General features: G+C 40.5%; 1 protein-coding gene across 1 annotated transcript in view; it reads left to right on the forward strand.

The window, feature by feature from the left end:
* LOC110492721 (chemokine-like protein TAFA-5) overlaps window positions 1-20,844 on the forward strand; it is a 162,564-nt gene that overhangs the window by 42,461 nt on the left and 99,259 nt on the right. The gene's annotated exons all lie outside the window — the stretch shown is intronic.

A 20,844-nucleotide genomic window follows, 5' to 3' on the forward strand; every position in this document is an offset into this window, starting at 1 on the left:
TTCAAGAATGGTACTCAACCTAAAGGACGTCCAGCCAACGTGACACAACTGCGGAAAGCATTGGAGTCAACATCATCCAGAATCTCTGTGGAAAGCTTTTGACACCTTGTAGAGTTCATGACCCAATGAATTGAGGCTGTTCTGGGTGCAACTCAATATTTTGAAGGTTTTGTACACTCAGTGTATATGTTTCCCCTTTCATATGTGTCTGGTGTTAGCTAGTGACTGACTAGCTAGGTCTTCAGCCAGCATGGAACAAAATGAGGACAAAACTCTGATGCAATTTTCAGGTCAACACATGCATCTGTGCTGCTGTGAACAGCATCATCAGTGACATGCCAAAACTGGAGATGTATGTGTATTTTTAAAATTATATAATTGATGACATTTTGATGTTTGAGTTTCTTTGTGTATCACCAAATGTATTTTAGATGATTTACTGCATCACTGTTCGCTGCATCCAAGTTGCTTGACATAGGTGTTTCAAAGAGCTGTCAGTCGAGTTTATGCATGTAAGCTTCCCGACCACTCCGGCCTGTCTTTTCAAACTTCTTGGTAGTTACCCATGAGAGAAAAAGTACTTTTCAGAATGACTCTTCAGGACCTTTAACCTTTCTGATCTCCCCATCCCGGATCCGGGTTCGTGAATACAGACTCAAGCTCATTACCATAACGCAACGTTAACTATTCATGAAAATCGCAAATGAAATGAAATAAATATGCTAGCTCTCAAGCTTAGCCTTTTGTTAACAACACTGTCATCTCAGATTTTCAAAATATGCTTCTCAACCATTGCAAAACAAGCATTTGTGTAACAGTATTGATGGCTAACGTAGCATTTAGCATTAGCATTCAGCTGGCAACATTTACACAAAAAAACAGAAAAGCATTCAAAAAAATCATTTACCTTTGAAGAACTTCAGATGTTTTCAATGAGGAGACTCTCAGATAGCAAATGTTCAGTTTTTCCTGAAAGATTATTTGTTTAGGACAAATCGCTCCGTTTTCTGCGTCACGTTTAGCTATGAAAAAACCCCTGTATCCAGGATTGTGTAAATCTATCAGCAAGCTCATTAGCATAACACAACGTTAACTATTTATGAAAATCGCAAATGAAATGAAATAAATATGCCATCTCTCAAGCTTAGCCTTTTGTAAACAACACTGTCATCTCAGATTTTCAAAATATGCTTCTCAACCATAGGAAAACAATCATTTGTGTAAAAGTAGCTAGCTAGAGTTAGCATTTCGCGTTAGCATTTAGCGTTAGCATTAGCGTTAGCATCCAGCACGCAACATTAACAAAAACATAAAAGCCTTCAAATAAAATCATTTACCTTTGAAGAACTTCTGATGTTTTCAATGAGGATACTCTCAGTTAGATAGCAGATGCTCAGTTTTTCCAAAAAGATTCCTTGTGTATTAGAAATAGCTCCGTTTTATACATCACATTTGGCTACCAAAAAAAATCCATAAATTCAGTCCTCAAAACGCAAACTTTTTTCCAAATTAACTCCATAATATCGACTGAAAACATGGCAAACGTTGTTTAGAATCAATCCTCAAGGTGTTTTTCACATATCTCTTCATTGATACATCGTTCTTGGACACATGCTTTCTCTCCTGAATCCCAGGAGAAAATGACCGCACCTGAAGATTACGCACAAATTTAGACAAAGGACACCGGGCGGACCTCTGGAAAATGTAGTCTCTTATGGCCAATCTTCCAATGATATGCCTACAAATACATCACAATGCTGCTAAGACCTTGGGCGAACGACAGAAAGTGTAGGCTCATTCCTTGCGCAATCACAGCCATATAAGGAGAGAATGGAAAACAGAGCTTCAGAAATTCTGCTAATTCCTGGGTGATGCATCATCTTGGTTTCGCCTGTAGAATGAGTTCTGGGGCACTTACAGACAAAATCTTTGCAGATTCTGAAACTTCAGAGTGTTTTCTTTCCAAAACTGTCAAGAATATGCATAGTCGAGCATCTTTTCGTGACAAAATATCGCGCTTAAAACGGGAACGTTTTTTATCCAAAAATGAAATAGCGCCCCTAGAGCTCTAAGAGGTTTTAACACTGAAAGTGTGGACCCATATAGACATTGGACCAGTATTACAGTACATTTATCACTTTAGATTTTGATTTAACCATGGATAATTTGCTGTATAATTTCTCTGCTAAACCAGTGAGCATAGATGCAAAAAAGTAATGTACAGACATATACTCTAACATCTGTCTATAAGAATCCCCACCATATTTTATTTACAGGCAAATTGTCATACTGAATAAAGCGTTAAAAACTGAACAACAATTGAGCATTTAAGATGAGTGAACCTTGAGCATCAATAGCAGTGATAGCATTTTTGGCTTTCAAGGCCAGGGTTTCAATGACGTCATCCCCACAGTGACCGTACGTACATATCCCAACCAGAAGTCATGGATTACAGGCAACATCCACACCGAGCTAAAGGCTAGAGCTGCCACTTTCAAGGAGTGGGACACTAATCCGGACGCTTATAAGAAATTCCGCTATGCCCTCAATCGAACCATCAAACTGCAAAGCCTCAATACAGGACTAAGATTGAATCCTACTACACCGGTGCTGATGCTCGTCGGATGTGTCAGGTCTGGCAAACTATTACATACTACAACGGTAAACCCAACCACGAGCTGCCCAGTGACACAAGCCTACCAGATGGTCTAAATGCCCTTTATGTTCTCTTCGAGGCAAGCAACAATGAAGCATGCATGAAAGCACCAGCTGTTCTGGACGACTGTGTGATCACGCTCGGGGCCAGACGGATCACCAGGACGTGTACTCAGAGCAAGCGCAGACAAACTGGCAAGTGTCTTCACTAATATTTTCAACTTCTTCCTGACTGAGTCTGTAGTGCCTACATGTTTCAAGCAGGACCACCATAGTCCCTGTGCTCAAGAAAGCGAAGGTAACCTGCCTAAATGACTACCCCCCGTAGCACTCACATCGGTAACCATGAAGTGCTTTGATAGGCAGGTCATGGCTCACATCAACACCCTCATCCCGGAAATCCTAGACCCACTCCAATTCACATACCGCCCCAACAGATCCACAGATGACGCAAATTAATTTGAACTCCACACTGCCCTTTTCCACCTGGACAAAAGGAACACCTATGTGAGAGTCCTGTTCATTGACTACAGCTCAGCGTTCAACATCATAGTGCCCACAAAGCTCATCACTAAGCTTAGGACCCTTGGACTAAATGCCTCCCTCTGCTACTGGATCCTGGACTTCCTGACGGACGATCCCCAGGTGGTAAGGATAGGTAACAAAACATCAGACATGCTGATCCTCAACACGGGGGCTCCTCAGGGGTGCGTGTTTAGTCCCCTCCTGTACTCCCTGTTCAACCGTTGACTGTATGGCCAAGCACGACTCCAACACCATTAAATTTGCTGACGACACAACGCTAGTAGGCCTGATCACCGACAATGATGAAATAGCCTATAGGGAGGAGGTCAGAGACCTGGCCTGGTGCCAGGACAACAACCTTTCCCTCAACGTACGCAAAACAAAAGAGAGGATCGTGGACTACAGGAAAGGGAGGGCCAAACATGCCCCTATTCACATTGATGGGGCTGTAGTGGAGTGTGTTGAGAGTTTCAAGGTCCTTGGTGTCCACATCTCCAACAAACTATCATGGTCTAAACACACCAATAGAGTTGTGAATAGGGCATGGCAACGCCTTTTCCCCCTCAGGAGACTGAAAAGATTTGGCATGGGTCCCCAGATCTTCAAAAAATTCTACAGCTGCACCATCGATAGCATCCTGACCGGTTGCATCACCACCTGGTATGGCAACTGCTCAGCATCCAACCTTAAGGCGCTACAGAGGGCAGTGCATACAGCCCAGTACATCAATGGGGCCAAGCTTCCTGCCGTCCAGGACCTACAGTATATACTAGGCGGTGACAAGATTTTGGGCCTTCCTCTGACAAAGACTCCAGTCATCCAAGTCATAGACTGCTCTCTCTGCTACCACACGGCAAGCGATACCAGAGCACCAAGTCTAGGTCCAAAATACTCCTTAACAGCTTCTATCCCCAAGCCATAAGACTGCTGAACAATTAATCAAATGGCCACCCAGACTATTTGCATTGACATCCCCCACACTGTTGCTACTCACTGTTTATTATCTATACATAGTCACTTTACCTACATGTACAAATGACCTGAACTAACCTGTACCCTCGTTGACTCAGTACTGGTAACCCCTGTATATAGCCTCATTATTGTTATTTTGTATAACTTTTGTTATATTTTTCACTTTAGTTTATTTAGTAAATATTTACTTAACTCTATTTTCATACAACTGCATTGTTGGTTAAGAGCTTGTAAGTAAGGATTTCACGGTAAGGTCTTGTATTTGGTGCATGTGACAAATAAAATTTGATTTGATTTTATTACAAAGCTACACATGCTTGCGCTTTGGGAAAGATTACACACATGCACACTTGTATTGCTGTCATTTGTCATTTTGACATGTTTTTTCAATTAATTTAGCAATCTTCAGAGAGGATCTTTGGAAGTGCTTAAAATGTGACATGGAGAGAAGCATGTTGACTCTTCGGGGCAGTAAGATAATGGTCTGATAGCACTGCACACAAGGCAGGATTTGAGGATTTTATCTCTCTATTGAAAATAAGCTAAGGTCTTAGTCCTTTCATGTGATTATGTTTAGACAATATGAGGAGACTCCCTACAGTTTCTAGTCATTTGGAATATGGAACGATATTGTTTGTTAGGCCATTAGCGACATCACAGAGATGGTATTTTTCAGAAAAAGCCTAGTGTACAGCTAAATGATGTTTACATATGGATCTCATTCAGCAGGCACTCTGCTGTAACACAAATAGCCAAATTATGACCTGCCTTTTGATTACTTTCTGTGTTATTGTAATATAGTGGACTTTTGACATGTATTTAGTGTTGTTGTTTAGTGAAGTTTCTGGGGAAACTATTTTCTTGAATATCTTACTTTTACTGTTGCCAGTATTCAATCAATTAAAGATGTATACAGCATTGTATCCCAGGGAGGGAGTTGACACTTGATTGAAAAACTGGCAGTCCCTTGTCCTGTCCTTTTCAGCTCTGATGGCAAACCTGTCTGCAAAGTCACACAACACGACTGTTTCAACCAGCTGTGTAACTGGGAAGTTGTTGCCTGTACTTTTGTCTTTACAGCCTACAATTATGCTCTTTTGTTATCGGCAAATTATGTCCCAAAACACGTTGGAATATTAGGTGAGCAGACCTTCGTCCTTGGGAATGTTGACAATGAGGACATATACAGTGCCTTGCGAAAGTATTCGGCCCCCTTGAACTTTGCGACCTTTTGCCACATTTCATGCTTCAAACATAAAGATATAAAACTGTATTTTTTTGTGAAGAATCAACAAGTGGGACACAATCATGAAGTGGAACGACATTTATTGGATATTTCAAACTTTTTTAACAAATCAAAAACTGAAAAATTGGGCGTGCAAAATGATTCAGCCCCCTTAAGTTAATACTTTGTAGCGCCACCTTTTGCTGCGATTACAGCTGTAAGTCGCTTGGGGTATGTCTCTATCAATTTTGCACATCGAGAGACTGACATTTTTTCCCATTCCTCCTTGCAAAACAGCTCAAGCTCAGTGAGGTTGGATGGAGAGCATTTGTGAACAGCAGTTTTCAGTTCTTTCAACAGATTCTCGATTGGATTCAGGTCTGGACTTTGACTTGGCCATTCTAACACCTGGATATGTTTATTTTTGAACCATTCCATTGTAGATTTTGCTTTATGTTTTGGATCATTGTCTTGTTGGAAGACTAATCTCCGTCCCAGTCTCAGGTCTTTTGCAGACTCCATCAGGTTCTCTTCCAGAATGGTCCTGTATTTGGCTCCATCCATCTTCCCATCAATTTTAACCATCTTCCCTGTCCCTGCTGAAGAAAAGCAGGCCCAAACCATGATGCTGCCACCACCATGTTTGACAGTGGGGATGGTGTGTTCAGCTGTGTTGCTTTTACGCCAAACATAACGTTTTGCATTGTTGCCAAAAAGTTCAATTTTGGTTTCATCTGACCAGAGCACCTTCTTCCACATGTTTGGTGTGTCTCCCAGGTGGCTTGTGGCAAACTTTAAACAACACTTTTTATGGATATCTTTAAGAAATGGCTTTCTTCTTGCCATTCTTCCATAAAGGCCAGATTTGTGCAATATACGATGATTGTTGTCCTATGGACAGAGTCTCCCACCTCAGCTGTAGATCTCTGTAGTTCATCCAGAGTGATCATGGGCCTCTTGGCTGCATCTCTGATCAGTCTTCTCCTTGTATGAGCTGAAAGTTTAGAGGGACGGCCAGGTCTTGGTAGATTTGCAGTGGTCTGATACTCCTTCCATTTCAATATTATCGCTTGCACAGTGCTCCTTGGGATGTTTAAAGCTTGGGAAATCTTTTTGTATCCAAATCCGGCTTTAAACTTCTTCACAACAGTATCTCGGACCTGCCTGGTGTGCTCCTTGTTCTTCATGATGCTCTCTGCGCTTTTAACGGACCTCTGAGACTATCACAGTGCAGGTGCATTTATACAGAGACTTGATTACACACAGGTGGATTGTATTTATCATCATTAGTCATTTAGGTCAACATTGGATCATTCAGAGATCCTCACTGAACTTCTGGAGAGAGTTTACTGCACTGAAAGTAAAGGGGCTGAATAATTTTGCACGCCCAATTTTTCAGTTTTTGATTTGTTAAAAAAGTTTGAAATATCCAATAAATGTCGTTCCACTTCATGATTGTGTCCCACTTGTTGTTGATTCTTCACAAAAAAATACAGTTTTATATCTTTATGTTTGAAGCCTGAAATGTGGCAAAAGGTCGCAAAGTTCAAAGGGGCCGAAAACTTTCGCAAGGCACTGTATGTATCATTATCCCACACAACATCCATCTGGTCTGGGGCCATATAAAAAAGTGCACCTCCTTTCCTTCTGTCACTCCAGGCAATTTTCATAAGGAGGTGTTCATGGCATATACAGAGTTGGGGGGCTCACAAAGTGTGTTTCATTACCGCAGCGACAAACCCATAAGGAGAAATAAGTGAGGGGTGGCAAAAAGACAAATTATTATAGATATCTACAAGTAGAAAGGATAAATGATGTGTGAATGAATATGTACTGTAGCATCATGGCAGATTATTCCCCTGTGACCCCCTTTCCCAGAGAGACCTCTCAATGGATCCAAATCAATCAGCATAGACTCATGAGCCAAGCGCTATAAACAGACGCCAACATTTTCACTATCATAACATAGATGAGCTTAGCTTCTTTGCATGGGTAACAGGAATTAGACACAAACAAATGGCATGAATACAAATCAATAATTGAAAAGTTATTGTATTAAAGGATTTATTCAGTGTTGCAAATTATGTATGCCAATTAAGTGTATATACAGTACTTAGTGAAAGTCTGCACACCCCTTACAGAGTCTACATTTTGCTGCCTTACAATTTAATCTAAAAATGGATTCATTGGATTTGCTTTCATACAGGTCTACACAACCTGCTCCACATTTTCAAAGTGAAATATAATTATAGAAAATTGTCCAAATAAATAAAATAAAAACCTAAGATTTCATGATTGCGTATGTCTTCACAGTTAATACTTAGTGGAAGCACTTTTGGCAGCCATGGCATCTGTGAATGATTGTTACATTTTTAAGATAAGATTCTACCAGCTTTACACCAATCTTACGGTAACAATACTTTGTTTTTGTAAAAATGTCTCAAACTCAGTAAATTGGTTGCCAATTTTTTATTTATTTTTTATTTGACCTTTATTTAACTAGGCAAGTCAGTTAAGAAACAAATTCTTATTTTTAATGGCGGCCTAGGAACAGTGGGTTCAGCAGCCTGTTCAGGGGCAGAACGACAGATTTGTACCTTGTCAGCTCGGGGGTTTTGAACCCAGGGAATCATTGATGGACCACAATATTCAAACCTTGTCTTTGTTTTTCAAGCAAACGTAAGTCATGACTGAGACTGGACCACTCAGTATCACTCAACGCCTCTTGGAAAGCCAATCTGGTGTGTCTTTTAGCATTAGCATGTGTTTAATTTTCCCTCTGATAAATACAACTCTATCCCAGTGTTAGGTATTCAGAGGATTGATGCGGGTTTTCCTCTAACATTTTACCTGGGTATTGCTCCTTTCATGTTTCTTTTGATCCTTACAAACTCCCCTCCCAGTGACAAGCATACCCATAACATGATTCTGCCAACACAAAACAGAAGTTTTCTTTGTGTTGTGTTGTATTGGATTTGACCGAAACATGTCGTTTTTAATTTGGGCCAAAAAGTTTATTTCCTTGCTATGTTGTCTTCCAGTATTACTTAATGACCTTGATGCAATTAGAATGGATGATTTGGAGTGGATTTTTTTTAAACACAGGCTTCCTCCTTTTCACTTTGTCTAAAGGCCAGTAATGTGGAGTTGCAATGTTGTTGATCCTCTTTATTCTCAAGTATTGTGGTGGCAGCATCATGTTATTGGTATGCTTGTCACCGGCAGGGACTGGTGAGTTTGGTGGGATCAAAATACATTTAAAAGGAGCAAAGCCCAGGTAAAAAGTTAGAGGAAAACCCACCATAGTCTTCTGAAAACCAAACCCTGGGATAGTTTTATTTTTCAGCGGGACAATTACACAAATTGAAATGCCAAAGACTTCCAATAGGTGTTCCTAAACAGTCCAGACTTGAATTTTCTTGAAAATCAGAAACAAGCTTTGAATATTGATCTCCATCAATGATTCCCAGCCAAACTTACTGAGTTTGAGCAATTTTGATAAAAACAATGGATATATGTTGCCCTAGAGGTATGGGAAGTTGGTAGAATCTTATTCAAAATGACTCCCAGCTGTAATGGCTGCCTAAAGTTCTTTCACCGGGGTATTAACTCTGGGATGTGAACACATACGCAATCAATACATCTTCATTTGTATTTTTTTATTAACTTCGACAATTCCATAATTGTTCTTTCACTTTGAAAATGTGGACCAGGTTTTAATTATAGTAGCTTTTCTTGTGCTTCAAATTGAATCAAAGAATACATTAGTCAAGGAAGGGTCTTTCTTCTTCCTGGATAACTTTGATTTTAATTTGTACGTCTATTAGAGACATGAGATTTGAAGCCCGAGCCCTACCCATGCCCGCTTCGTTCAGGCCTTACTCTACCCAGGTTCGATTGCTTGTGCAAAATTTAAGGCCCTGCCTGAAACCTGAAGTAACTTCCTTCGTTAGTAACTCCATTAGCTGCTCCAATCTGTCTGTCACTTGCTTCTGTGCACTGCTTGCTCTGTATGCGCTCTGCGTTCATAGCAACGGCTCCGCTTGGGCTGTTCTGCTCAATAACAAGATATTAGAGAGCAGTTAGCCAATAACTACTTTTCGTCACTCCAAACTCGGAAAAGGAATATTATTTTTTTCTGTGAAATAATCTCTCCTGTCTTATATTTGACGAGGAACTTCTTCTGACATAAACGTTTCAGCTTCGAAATGTTAGTGATCAATTTAGTGATACCCGAGCCCTCACTGTACCATAGTTATATATTTAAAAAAACAGCTCAACCTGTCCCTAACCTGATGTACAATGTTGGGGCCTGTCGAGCTCAGCTCGGGTAGCAGAGCTCTAAGGTGTATGAATGTTTGCATATTTGTGTGATGAGTAACCTTGCCTGACATCTGATGACTTGTGTTAGTTCTCTGAGCTAATACCTAGGCTTTAGATCAGTCTTTTGACGCACAAGAGACCCTGGTTCAAAACCAGTCGGACACACCACTGGTGTACCGGGTACACCTCCGTAGCCCTCGCAAGCCGGTGGGCCCACGTGCCTGTCATTGATGTCTATTTTATTTAATAACCTCCAAACAGTAATTCATAAACCTTTTTTAATGTTCATATATACTAAGTGTTTGCTTCTTGGGCCTCAGGAATGTGACTGAACAAGTGCCTCAGTCCTTCAAAAATGAAACATTCAACTGGGATATCAGTGAACAAATGATGTGGTGAAGGCTGCGACGGCGCCAGTGCAATGAGTGGGGCTTACTCTGGTGTTAAAAATCGCATATCAGACTGAGAGCTGTGATAGAAAAAGTATGTATTTACCTGATTTATTTGATATTAATGATTAACAGTTAATATTTAACTAATAGTAAGATATTTCTGTTCTACTAATGCTGTGTCTTTATGATCTCTACTCTAGCTTCCTACAGGTAGTCTGGGCATATGGTCAATGAAAACCTTTTTTTCTCGCGGTAGCTTGAGCTGACATTGACTTGCTGATAAAAACCTAAAGCTGGCATTCCATAGACAAGATGTGGTGTGTTTCACCCAGATAGAGAGAGCCTAGAAGAGTATAGAACAATCGCTCATTGTCTCATCTACCTGGCGTCAGGGAAACTAAGACGGGTTGGGGGTTAAAACAACACCCCCCCGTGCAAATGACCACAGGATAAACCCAAAGTGGTGGTGCCCCCAATTGTCATGGGAGGGGTGGAACCAGCCATGACTAAGTATTCTTAGTGTCAGCTTTAGAAAAACTTGCATTGTCTGTAAAGGTTAGGCTACTCGGCCCAACAGTCAAGAGTGTTGGGTTGACTGGTCTCATTATTGCAATAATTAATCCAAATTAAATCAAGTTGATTGTTTGAAGAAATGACAAAGTCTCTCTCAGTATGAATTTCCACAACATTTTTGGTGACGAGGATGTAATCTGCAACTTGACCGCTCTGGGTAAACTGTGCACAGGGGATCAAAAATGGTAAACTCTGGGAAAACCACACATATTACTGTGCAGTTGGACTAGCCTAAGATCTGAGAGGAAGCGTGCACGGTGGATGCCAGATCTCGGACATAGTACTGAGAGAGGTAGACTTGGCAAATCTATCAATAAGTGATGCAATTATGAAGACAAAATGTAAATGATAAAAACGTAAAAGTCCCTGTTGAGGGTATGCTCAGAGTGAGGTCTTCCTTTACCTTTTTGGGATAGGGGGAAGCATTTTCACTTTTGGAAGAATAGCGTGCCCAGAGTGAACTGCCTCCTACTCTGTCCCAGATGCTAATATATGCATATTATTATTAGTATTGGATAGAAAACACTCCGACATTTCTAAAACTGTTTGAATGATGTCTGTGAGTATAACAGAAATCATATGGTAGGCTAAAACCTGAGAAATATCCAACCAGGAAGTGGGACATCTGAGGTTTGCAGTTTTTCAAAGCTTGGCCTACCGATTACACATTGAGATCTGGATAAAGTTGCACTTCCTACGGCTTCCACTAGATGTCAACCGTCTTTAGAAACTTGAATGAGGATTCTACGATAAAGGAGGGGCTCATGAGACCTCTTTGAGTCAGTGGTCTGGCAGAGTGCCTTGGACTCATGACGCGTGCTCCCAACAGTTACCTCTCGTTCCAGTGCTTTTCTGAAGACAAAGGAATTCTCCGGTTGGAACTTTATTGATGTTTTACAGTGCCTTGCGAAAGTATTCGGCCCCCTTGAACTTTGCGACCTTTTGCCACATTTCAGTCTTCAAACATAAAGATATAAAACTGTATTTTTTTGTGAAGAATCAACAACAAGTGGGACACAATCATGAAGTGGAACAACATTTATTGGATATTTCAAACTTTTTTAACAAATCAAAAACTGAAAAATTGGGCGTGCAAAATTATTCAGCCCCTTTACTTTCAGTGCAGCAAACTCTCTCCAGAAGTTCAGTGAGGATCTCTGAATGATCCAATGTTGACCTAAATGACTAATGATGATAAATACAATCCACCTGTGTGTAATCAAGTCTCCGTATAAATGCACCTGCACTGTGATAGTCTCAGAGGTCCGTTAAAAGCGCAGAGAGCATCATGAAGAACAAGGAACACACCAGGCAGGTCCGAGATACTGTTGTAAAGAAGTTTAAAGCCGGATTTGGATACAAAAAGATTTCCCAAGCTTTAAACATCCCAAGGAGCACTGTGCAAGCGATAATATTGAAATGGAAGGAGTATCAGACCACTGCAAATCTACCAAGACCTGGCCGTCCCTCTAAACTTTCAGCTCATACAAGGAGAAGACTGATCAGAGATGCAGTCAAGAGGCCCATGATCACTCTGGATGAACTGCAGAGATCTACAGCTGAGGTGGGAGACACTGTCCATAGGACAACAATCAGTCGTATATTGCACAAATCTGGCCTTTATGGAAGAGTGGCAAGAAGAAAGCCATTTCTTAAAGATATCCATAAAAAGTGTTGTTTAAAGTTTGCCACAAGCCACCTGGGAGACACACCAAACATGTGGAAGAAGGTGCTCTGGTCAGATGAAACCAAAATTGAACTTTTTGGCAACAATGCAAAACGTTATGTTTGGCGTAAAAGCAACACAGCTCATCACCCTGAACACACCATACCCACTGTCAAACATGGTGGTGGCAGCATCATGGTTTGGGCCTGCTTTTCTTCAGCAGGGACAGGGAAGATGGTTAAAATTGATGGGAAGATGGATGGAGCCAAATACAGGACCATTCTGGAAGAAAACCTGATGGAGTCTGCAAAAGACCTGAGACTGGGACGGAGATTTGTCTTCCAACAAGACAATGATCCAAAACATAAAGCAAAATCTACAATGGAATGGTTCAAAAATAAACGTATCCAGGTGTTAGAATGGCCAAGTCAAAGTCCAGACCTGAATCCAATCGAGAATCTGTGGAAAGAACTGAAAACTGCTGTTCACAAATGCTCTCCATCCAACCTCACTGAGCTCGAGCTGTTTTGCAAGGAGGAATGGGAAAAATGTTCAGTCTCTCGATGTGCAAAACTGATAGAGACATACCCCAAGCGACTTACAGCTGTAATCGCAGCAAAAGGTGGCGCGACAAAGTATTAACTTAAGGGGGCTGAATAATTTTGCACTCCCAATTTTTCAGTTTTTGATTTGTTAAAAAAGTTTGAAATATCCAATAAATGTCGTTCCACTTCATGATTGTGTCCCACTTGTTGTTGATTCTTCACAAAAAAATACAGTTTTATATCTTTATGTTTGAAGCCTGAAATGTGGCAAAAGGTCGCAAAGTTCAAGGGGGCCGAATACTTTCGCAAGGCACTGTATGTTAAAAACATCCTAAAGATTGATTCCATACATTGTTTGACATGTTTCTAAAGGACTGTAACAGTTTTTGTCTGGATGAAGTGCCTGCGCCTCATAAAGATATATTACTGGGCTGAACACGCTAACAACAAGTGGCTATTTGGACATAAATGATGGAACATTATGGAACAAATCAGTCATTTATTGTTGAACTGGGATTCCTGGGAGAGCCTTCTGATGAAGATCCTCAAAGGTAAGTGAATATTTATGGTGTTGTTTCTAACTTTGTTGACTCCAAAATGGCGGATATTCCTCTGGCTGTTTTGGGTTCTGAGCTCCGTTCTCAGATTATGCTTTTTCCTTAAAGTTTTTTAAAAATCTGACACAGCGGTTGCATTAAGGAGAAGTCTATCTTTAATTATGTGAATAACACTTGTATCTTTTATCAAAGTTTATTATGAGTATTTCTGCAAAATCACCGTATGTTTTGGAATCAAAACATTACTGCACGTAAGGCGCCAATGTAAACTGAGATTTTTGGATATAAATATGCACATTATCGAACAAAACATACATGTATTGTGTAACATGATCTCCTATGAGAGTCATCTGATGAAGATCATCAAAGGTTAGTGATTAATTGTATCTATATTTCTGCTTTTTGTGACTCCTATCTTTGGCTGGAAAAATGGATGTGTGTTTTTTCGACTTGTCTATGACCTAACATAATCATATGTTGTGCTTTTGCTGGAAAGCATTTTTTAAATCGGACACAATGGGTAGATTAACAAGATGTTTGTTTTGATGTTATTTTTTTGCTGTATTGGACTTGTTAATGTGTGTAAGTTACATACTTCTAAAAAATATTTTTGAATTTCGCGTGCTGCCTTTTCTACGGAATGTTGTCGATTAATTTTATCTCTATATCTGACTTGTGTAACTCTTCTACTTGGCTCGTTACTGTTTGTAATGATTTGTCTGCTGGGCGATGTTCTCAAATAATCGTAAGGTATGCTTTCGCCGTAAAGCCTTTTTGACATCTGACACCGTGGTTGGATTCACAAGAAGTTCACCTTTAAACCTATGTTTTCTGAATTTTTATAATGATTATTTCTGTATTCTTATTTGGAGCTCTTCAATTTCACTGGATGTTGGCCAGGTGGGACGCTAGCGTCCCACATACCCTAGTGGGGTTAATGTGGAGTGAAGGACTAGAGCGCGGGTAATCTTGCGAGAGAACTCTGCTTGGTGAAGCTCATTGAACGAGGGACTAGAGTGCAGGTGATGCCTTGCGAGGGCATCCGGCTTGATGAAGTTCAAATTATAACGTGTAATGTATTGATAAAAAGTTTTGTTAAGATGTAACTGTTATCCCAGGAACTAACCCTGAGATAGAATTTTGAAATTATTCCTGCAAAAATATTTTAGAAAACAACGAATTGATTAAGTATGTTTTGGGAACAGTACTCTCTGTCCTGTGAATGTGATGTGTGAGTGTGGAAATAAGTGTTCACCTGACATTTGGATAATAATATATAGAAATGTGTATAATAAGCTGATTAAAATGTTGGATAATAAGTTTCAATATGTAGAGTTATCTTGGGGTTCTGTCCATCACTGCCCATCATAGACTATCATGGAGTGGTATTGAGAGCGGGATGCTATTTTAGAATGTAGCTGCAAGTCTATAATTTCTGGAAGTCTAGGGAACCATTGAGGATAAGTAAGGAGCATTATTCCTATGACCCACCGTGCAGCGTCCGGGGTTCCGCTGGGAGCATGGATGCATGGATGCACAGCTGACACTTTGTAGCAGTTGAGAGTCGTTGAAAACGCACCTGGAGTGGTTAATTATTGTGATTACCTAAGATTTCCTATGTTATGCATGGATTCTTTGAAGATATGAGAAAAAAGTGAAGTTGTATGCGTATAATCGTTTACTAGAGATTTAATAACTTAATACTGCGAATAATTATATGCAACTTAAACAACCCCTACGTAGACGTACGTGGGTTCAGAGTGGTCTCTTTATGGATAATTTGTTAGAGCATTATATGATTGTCTACAGGATCTGGGAGATAGTCTCAAAAAAATATTGGCATATATTAAAACTGCGAGGAGAGAGGAACAGAAATAACCATCATAGAAGTGATAATTATAGCAAAGCCATAGAGGCACTAAGAGAAGTGCATGAGCATTCTACCAATTCCCCTCGAATATGGGAAAAAGTCTATATCATGGATAAAATTCGGCAGCATTTCCAATCTAATAGAGAATTCAGGGATGCTGTTGTGACTTATCACAATGACATAAAATAACATCAAAACCCATAAAATCAAGATTAGTAGATGTACCGCACTAACTATTTGTTAGGTAAATTGAGGTATGAGAAACGTTCTTTGACAGTTTCAGATTATTGTTGCTTGGTTTTGTAGTTTAGCTAACACAAGTAAATTGGAGCAGGAAGGCAATGTCATTTAAAACGATAATCTGTTTCCATTACGTGGAACAGTGACAAGTATTTAAAGAATGTTTTACTATTGAATATTGAGCTGATTGAATATTGAGTTGACGGGGCCAACTTTTTGTAGTTCCTAGATTTGTTAAAACAGGTTTTATATTTTCACTAAATTAATGAAACAGGTTAAACTGATAAGATTCCCAGAAAGGGGCTCTGCGTTTGTTTACTTTAGAAGGTGTCTATTCCACTTAATGGAACACTGTATTATCTGATGTGTTTGAGTAGGATTCATTCTTCCAGTACTGATGGAAGTCCACTACAGTATGTCTGTTAAGGGAGCTTCCACATTAAATAGAGCCTGGCAACTTTAGTTTGTGTCTACCCTACGTTATGAAGATGTGGTAGCGTTTTTAATGCTATGTCTGATTTATTGTGAGTGGTCTATTGTCATTTGGTTCTATTGGGTATTTCACAGTTAGAGAAAACGTATCTTAAAGGGGCACACACATTATATTTTCTGAAGTTTTTATTTTCGGATTTTTCACTGAACACATTAATTATTTTGATAAGAAATGTACTGAAGAAACTTACTATGGACCCAGGATATGAAATATATGACATGTTTGACTGTTTTTAAATACTGATAGAGAAAGAAACACATTTGAAGGTTTTGAATGACCTCTGACCTTCGTCCTGGCTTTCTAGTGTGGTTTGATCGCCCTCACTGGGAAGTTGAGAGATGGTCGAGTGATGGTTTAAAGGTCATATACTGATAATAATACTAATTAATAATACTAATACTGATTTGAAGGACATTTGTAATACTGATTATTAAGGAAAAGTTTATAATGAATATGTGTGATTCCGACTACGAGAAGGACAGACCTTTCTCTAGTCTATTTTTACTATGAATTTATAGGTAAAAAAAACAATATTTATGGAGTTATTAATGGTAGTACATCATTTGATTTGCGGTGTTGTTTTTTTACACATTGATCACATTGTGAGTCATGTATCAAAATAGGGGAATGACCAGTCCTTTGAGGTTTTTGGATTGAAGTTTACACACCTTGAGTGATATGTAGGAATGTATCAAGTGATATATGAAGGAGTGTATTGTTGCTCTGTTTGTTTGTTTTGTTTGATAAATCTCACCAGATTGGGTGTGCTGAATGATCGAATAATATCCTGACCCTGTGACTCTGCGAGGAGGTTGACAATGTGATAAGGGGAGTATAAGCCAATTTGGGGAAAAATTAAACAGATTATGTTACTCTCTTTGACGTGTGTTTTAGAGATTTGCATTGGGAATGTTGGTAGTAGTAATCATTTGTCATACAGTCAATGCTTCTCTGGATTTCCTGAATCAGAAATTAACTGAACTGAATTGTTGTTCTGATCTGTCCTTTCTCGAGGTTATGGTGAAAATGACTACAGATTCATGGAAGGGATAATTTGACCACACATTGTGGACCTCAAAACCCCATCTAACCGGCTGAAGAAATGACATTCAATACGACCCTGTCCTGCACCACTTCTACCTACAGAACTGAGTCCGAGCCAGCAACCGGTGTACAGCATCCAGTTGAAGCTATCAACTGCCTTTTCTATCATGCTTTTCACTCAGGAATGTAACAGGAGTCCACGTGGAGTGAGTATGAAGAGAGATCCGTTCCAAAACTTCTCTCATGTTGCTGGTATACTGGTTGGCAAATGAACAAGACATAATAGGCATTGTGGTGGGGCTCAAGTGAGACGTTAGTCTGTTTGCGAAAATCAAATTATTCCTGAAACATTGAAATTGGGACATTATAATTGGCCATCCACTTTGAACTGTGAAGCTATCTGAAGAAGAAATGAAGAGATGTCAGAAGATTGAGTGCCAGGGAAGGAAGGGGTTGGTCATCTGTGCCTGTATTTGATTTACACTTGTCTAAAATTGTTATCTGGGGTATCAGGTTGATTGTGGAGGTTTACACACTGCTAGATTTATAGTAATTTAGGCTAAGAATGCATTGAGATACTGATCTGTAATTATAATTGAGATGAGAAAGTTAATAGTGGAATTATAGGATAATTATATTGTATGTTAATATATATGTAATACATTCTACCAGTATTGATGTGTGTTAAGTTGAGGGTTTTAATTTTGAGTGATATAATCAATGTCAAATCAAATCAAATCAAATTTTATTTGTCACATACACATGGTTAGCAGATGTTAATGTGAGTGTAGCGAAATGCTTGTGCTTCTAGTTCCGACAATGCAGTAATAACCAACAAGTAATCTAACTAACAATTCCAAAACTACTGTCTTGTACACAGTGTAAGGGGATAAAGAATATGTACATAAGGATATATGAATGAGTGATGGTACAGAGCAGCATAGGCAAGATACAGTAGATGGTATCGAGTACAGTATGTACAAATGAGATGAGTATGTAAACAAAGTGGCATAGTTTAAAGTGGCTAGTGATACATGTATTACATAAGGATACAGTCGATGATATAGAGTACAGTATATACGTATGCATATGAGATGAATAATGTAGGATAAGTAACATTATATAAGGTAGCATTGTTTAAAGTGGCTAGTGATATATTTACATAATTTCCCATCAATTCCCATTATTAAAGTGGCTGGAGTTGAGTCAGTGTCAGTGTGTTGGCAGCAGCCACTCAATGTTAGTGGTGGCTGTTTAACAGTCTGATGGCCTTGAGATAGAAGCTGTTTTTCAGTCTCTCGGTCCCAGCTTTGATGCACCTGTACTGACCTCGCCTTCTGGATGATAGCGGGGTGAACAGGCAGTGGCTCGGGTGGTTGATGTCCTTGATGATCTTTATGGCCTTCCTGTGACATCGGGTGGTGTAGGTGTCCTGGAGGGCAGGTAGTTTGCCCCCGGTGATGCGTTGTGCAGACCTCACCACCCTCTGGAGAGCCTTACGGTTGAGGGCGGAGCAGTTGCCGTACCAGGCGGTGATACAGCCCGCCAGGATGCTCTCGATTGTGCATCTGTAGAAGTTTGTGAGTGCTTTTGGTGACAAGCCAAATTTCTTCAGCCTCCTGAGGTTGAAGAGGCTCTGCTGCGCCTTCTTCACAATGCTGTCTGTGTGAGTGGACCAATTCAGTTTGTCTGTGATGTGTATGCCGAGGAACTTAAAACTTGCTACCCTCTCCACTACTGTTCCATCGATGTGGATAGGGGGGTGTTCCCTCTGCTGTTTCCTGAAGTCCACAATCATCTCCTTAGTTTTGTTGACGTTGAGTGTGAGGTTATTTTCCTGACACCACACTCCGAGGGCCCTCACCTCCTCCCTGTAGGCCGTCTCGTCGTTGTTGGTAATCAAGCCTACCACTGTTGTGTCGTCCGCAAACTTGATGATTGAGTTGGAGGCGTGCGTGGCCACGCAGTCGTGGGTGAACAGGGAGTACAGGAGAGGGCTCAGAACGCACCCTTGTGGGGCCCCAGTGTTGAGGATCAGCGGGGAGGAGATGTTGTTGCCTACCCTCACCACCTGGGGGCGGCCCGTCAGGAAGTCCAGTACCCAGTTGCACAGGGCGGGGTCGAGACCCAGGGTCTCGAGCTTGATGACGAGCTTGGAGGGTACTATGGTGTTGAATGCCGAGCTGTAGTCAATGAACAGCATTCTCACATAGGTATTCCTCTTGTCCAGATGGGTTAGGGCGGTGTGCAGTGTGGTTGAGATTGCATCGTCTGTGGACCTATTTGGGCGGTAAGCAAATTGGAGTGGGTCTAGGGTGTCAGGTAGGGTGGAGGTGATATGGTCCTTGACTAGTCTCTCAAAGCACTTCATGATGACGGAAGTGAGTGCTTCGGGGCGGTAGTCGTTTAGCTCAGTTACCTTAGCTTTCTTGGGAACAGGAACAATGGTGGCCCTCTTGAAGCATGTGGGAACAGCAGACTGGTATAGGGATTGATTGAATATGTCCGTAAACACACCGGCCAGCTGGTCTGCGCATGCTCTGAGGGCGCGGCTGGGGATGCCGTCTGGGCCTGCAGCCTTGCGAGGGTTAACACGTTTAAATGTCTTACTCACCTCGGCTGCAGTGAAGGAGAGACCGCATGTTTTCGTTGCCGGCCGTGTCAGTGGCACTGTATTGTCCTCAAAGCGGGCAAAAAAGTTGTTTAGTCTGCCTGGGAGCAGGACATCCTGGTCCGTGACTGGGCTGGATTTCTTCCTGTAGTCCGTGATTGACTGTAGACCCTGCCACATGCCTCTTGTGTCTGAGCCGTTGAATTGAGATTCTACTTTGTCTCTGTACTGACGCTTAGCTTGTTTGATAGCCTTGCGGAGGGAATAGCTGCACTGTTTGTATTCGGTCATGTTACCAGACACCTTCCCCTGATTAAAAGCAGTGGTTCGCGCTTTCAGTTTCACGCGAATGCTGCCATCAATCCATGGTTTCTGGTTAGGGAATGTTTTAATCGTTGCTATGGGAACGACATCTTCAACGCACGTTCTAATGAACTCACACACCGAATCAGCGTATTCGTCAATGTTGTTGTCTGACGCAATACGAAACATGTCCCAGTCCACGTGGTGGAATCCCTGAGCAATGTCATTCAACATTTTGGTTGGATGATTAATTGGGTTTTAATTATGTTCTGGAAACTTAATTATTTTTAAAACTGACATATACTTTTTGTATATTAAAAACTATCTGAGTGCAGCAATTAATGTATTATGGATTGATTGTTTTGATTGTTGTTATGCTGACATGTGGAAAGAAGTTGTGTACCAAAGAGATATATACTATTTTCAGCATGCCCTGGTGAATGGAGAGGATGAACTCTGATCCTGAGAGTTAAACTGATCCTAATCTATTTGATTTATATCCATTACCAAATTGCAATTTGTAATAATAATAATCAGGAACTATGGCAGGTTTGTGCCAATGGCACATAGACATAGGTGTGTTGCCTTATACTTAGTGGGATCATGATGCTTGTACTGGGTCATGTTCATTCGGCACAAAAAAGAAGATATGTTACTTAAACCGGGAGTCACTACCTGGATTTGTCCGACAAGATATATTAATTTTAGTTTCTACCATGCTGGCCAATGGGGGTGTGATCAGTATCAACATGATGATTTGTTTCATGCTGATGAAAAATGCACTCTGATTTAGATTGCTGAGAATTTCTTAACAAATATTTGAATGTCTTTTTAAACCTTGGAATTATTT

This window comes from Oncorhynchus mykiss, chromosome 2 (assembly GCF_057628025.1).
Source record: "Oncorhynchus mykiss isolate SJ-2025 chromosome 2, ASM5762802v1, whole genome shotgun sequence".
NCBI lineage: Eukaryota > Metazoa > Chordata > Actinopteri > Salmoniformes > Salmonidae > Oncorhynchus > Oncorhynchus mykiss.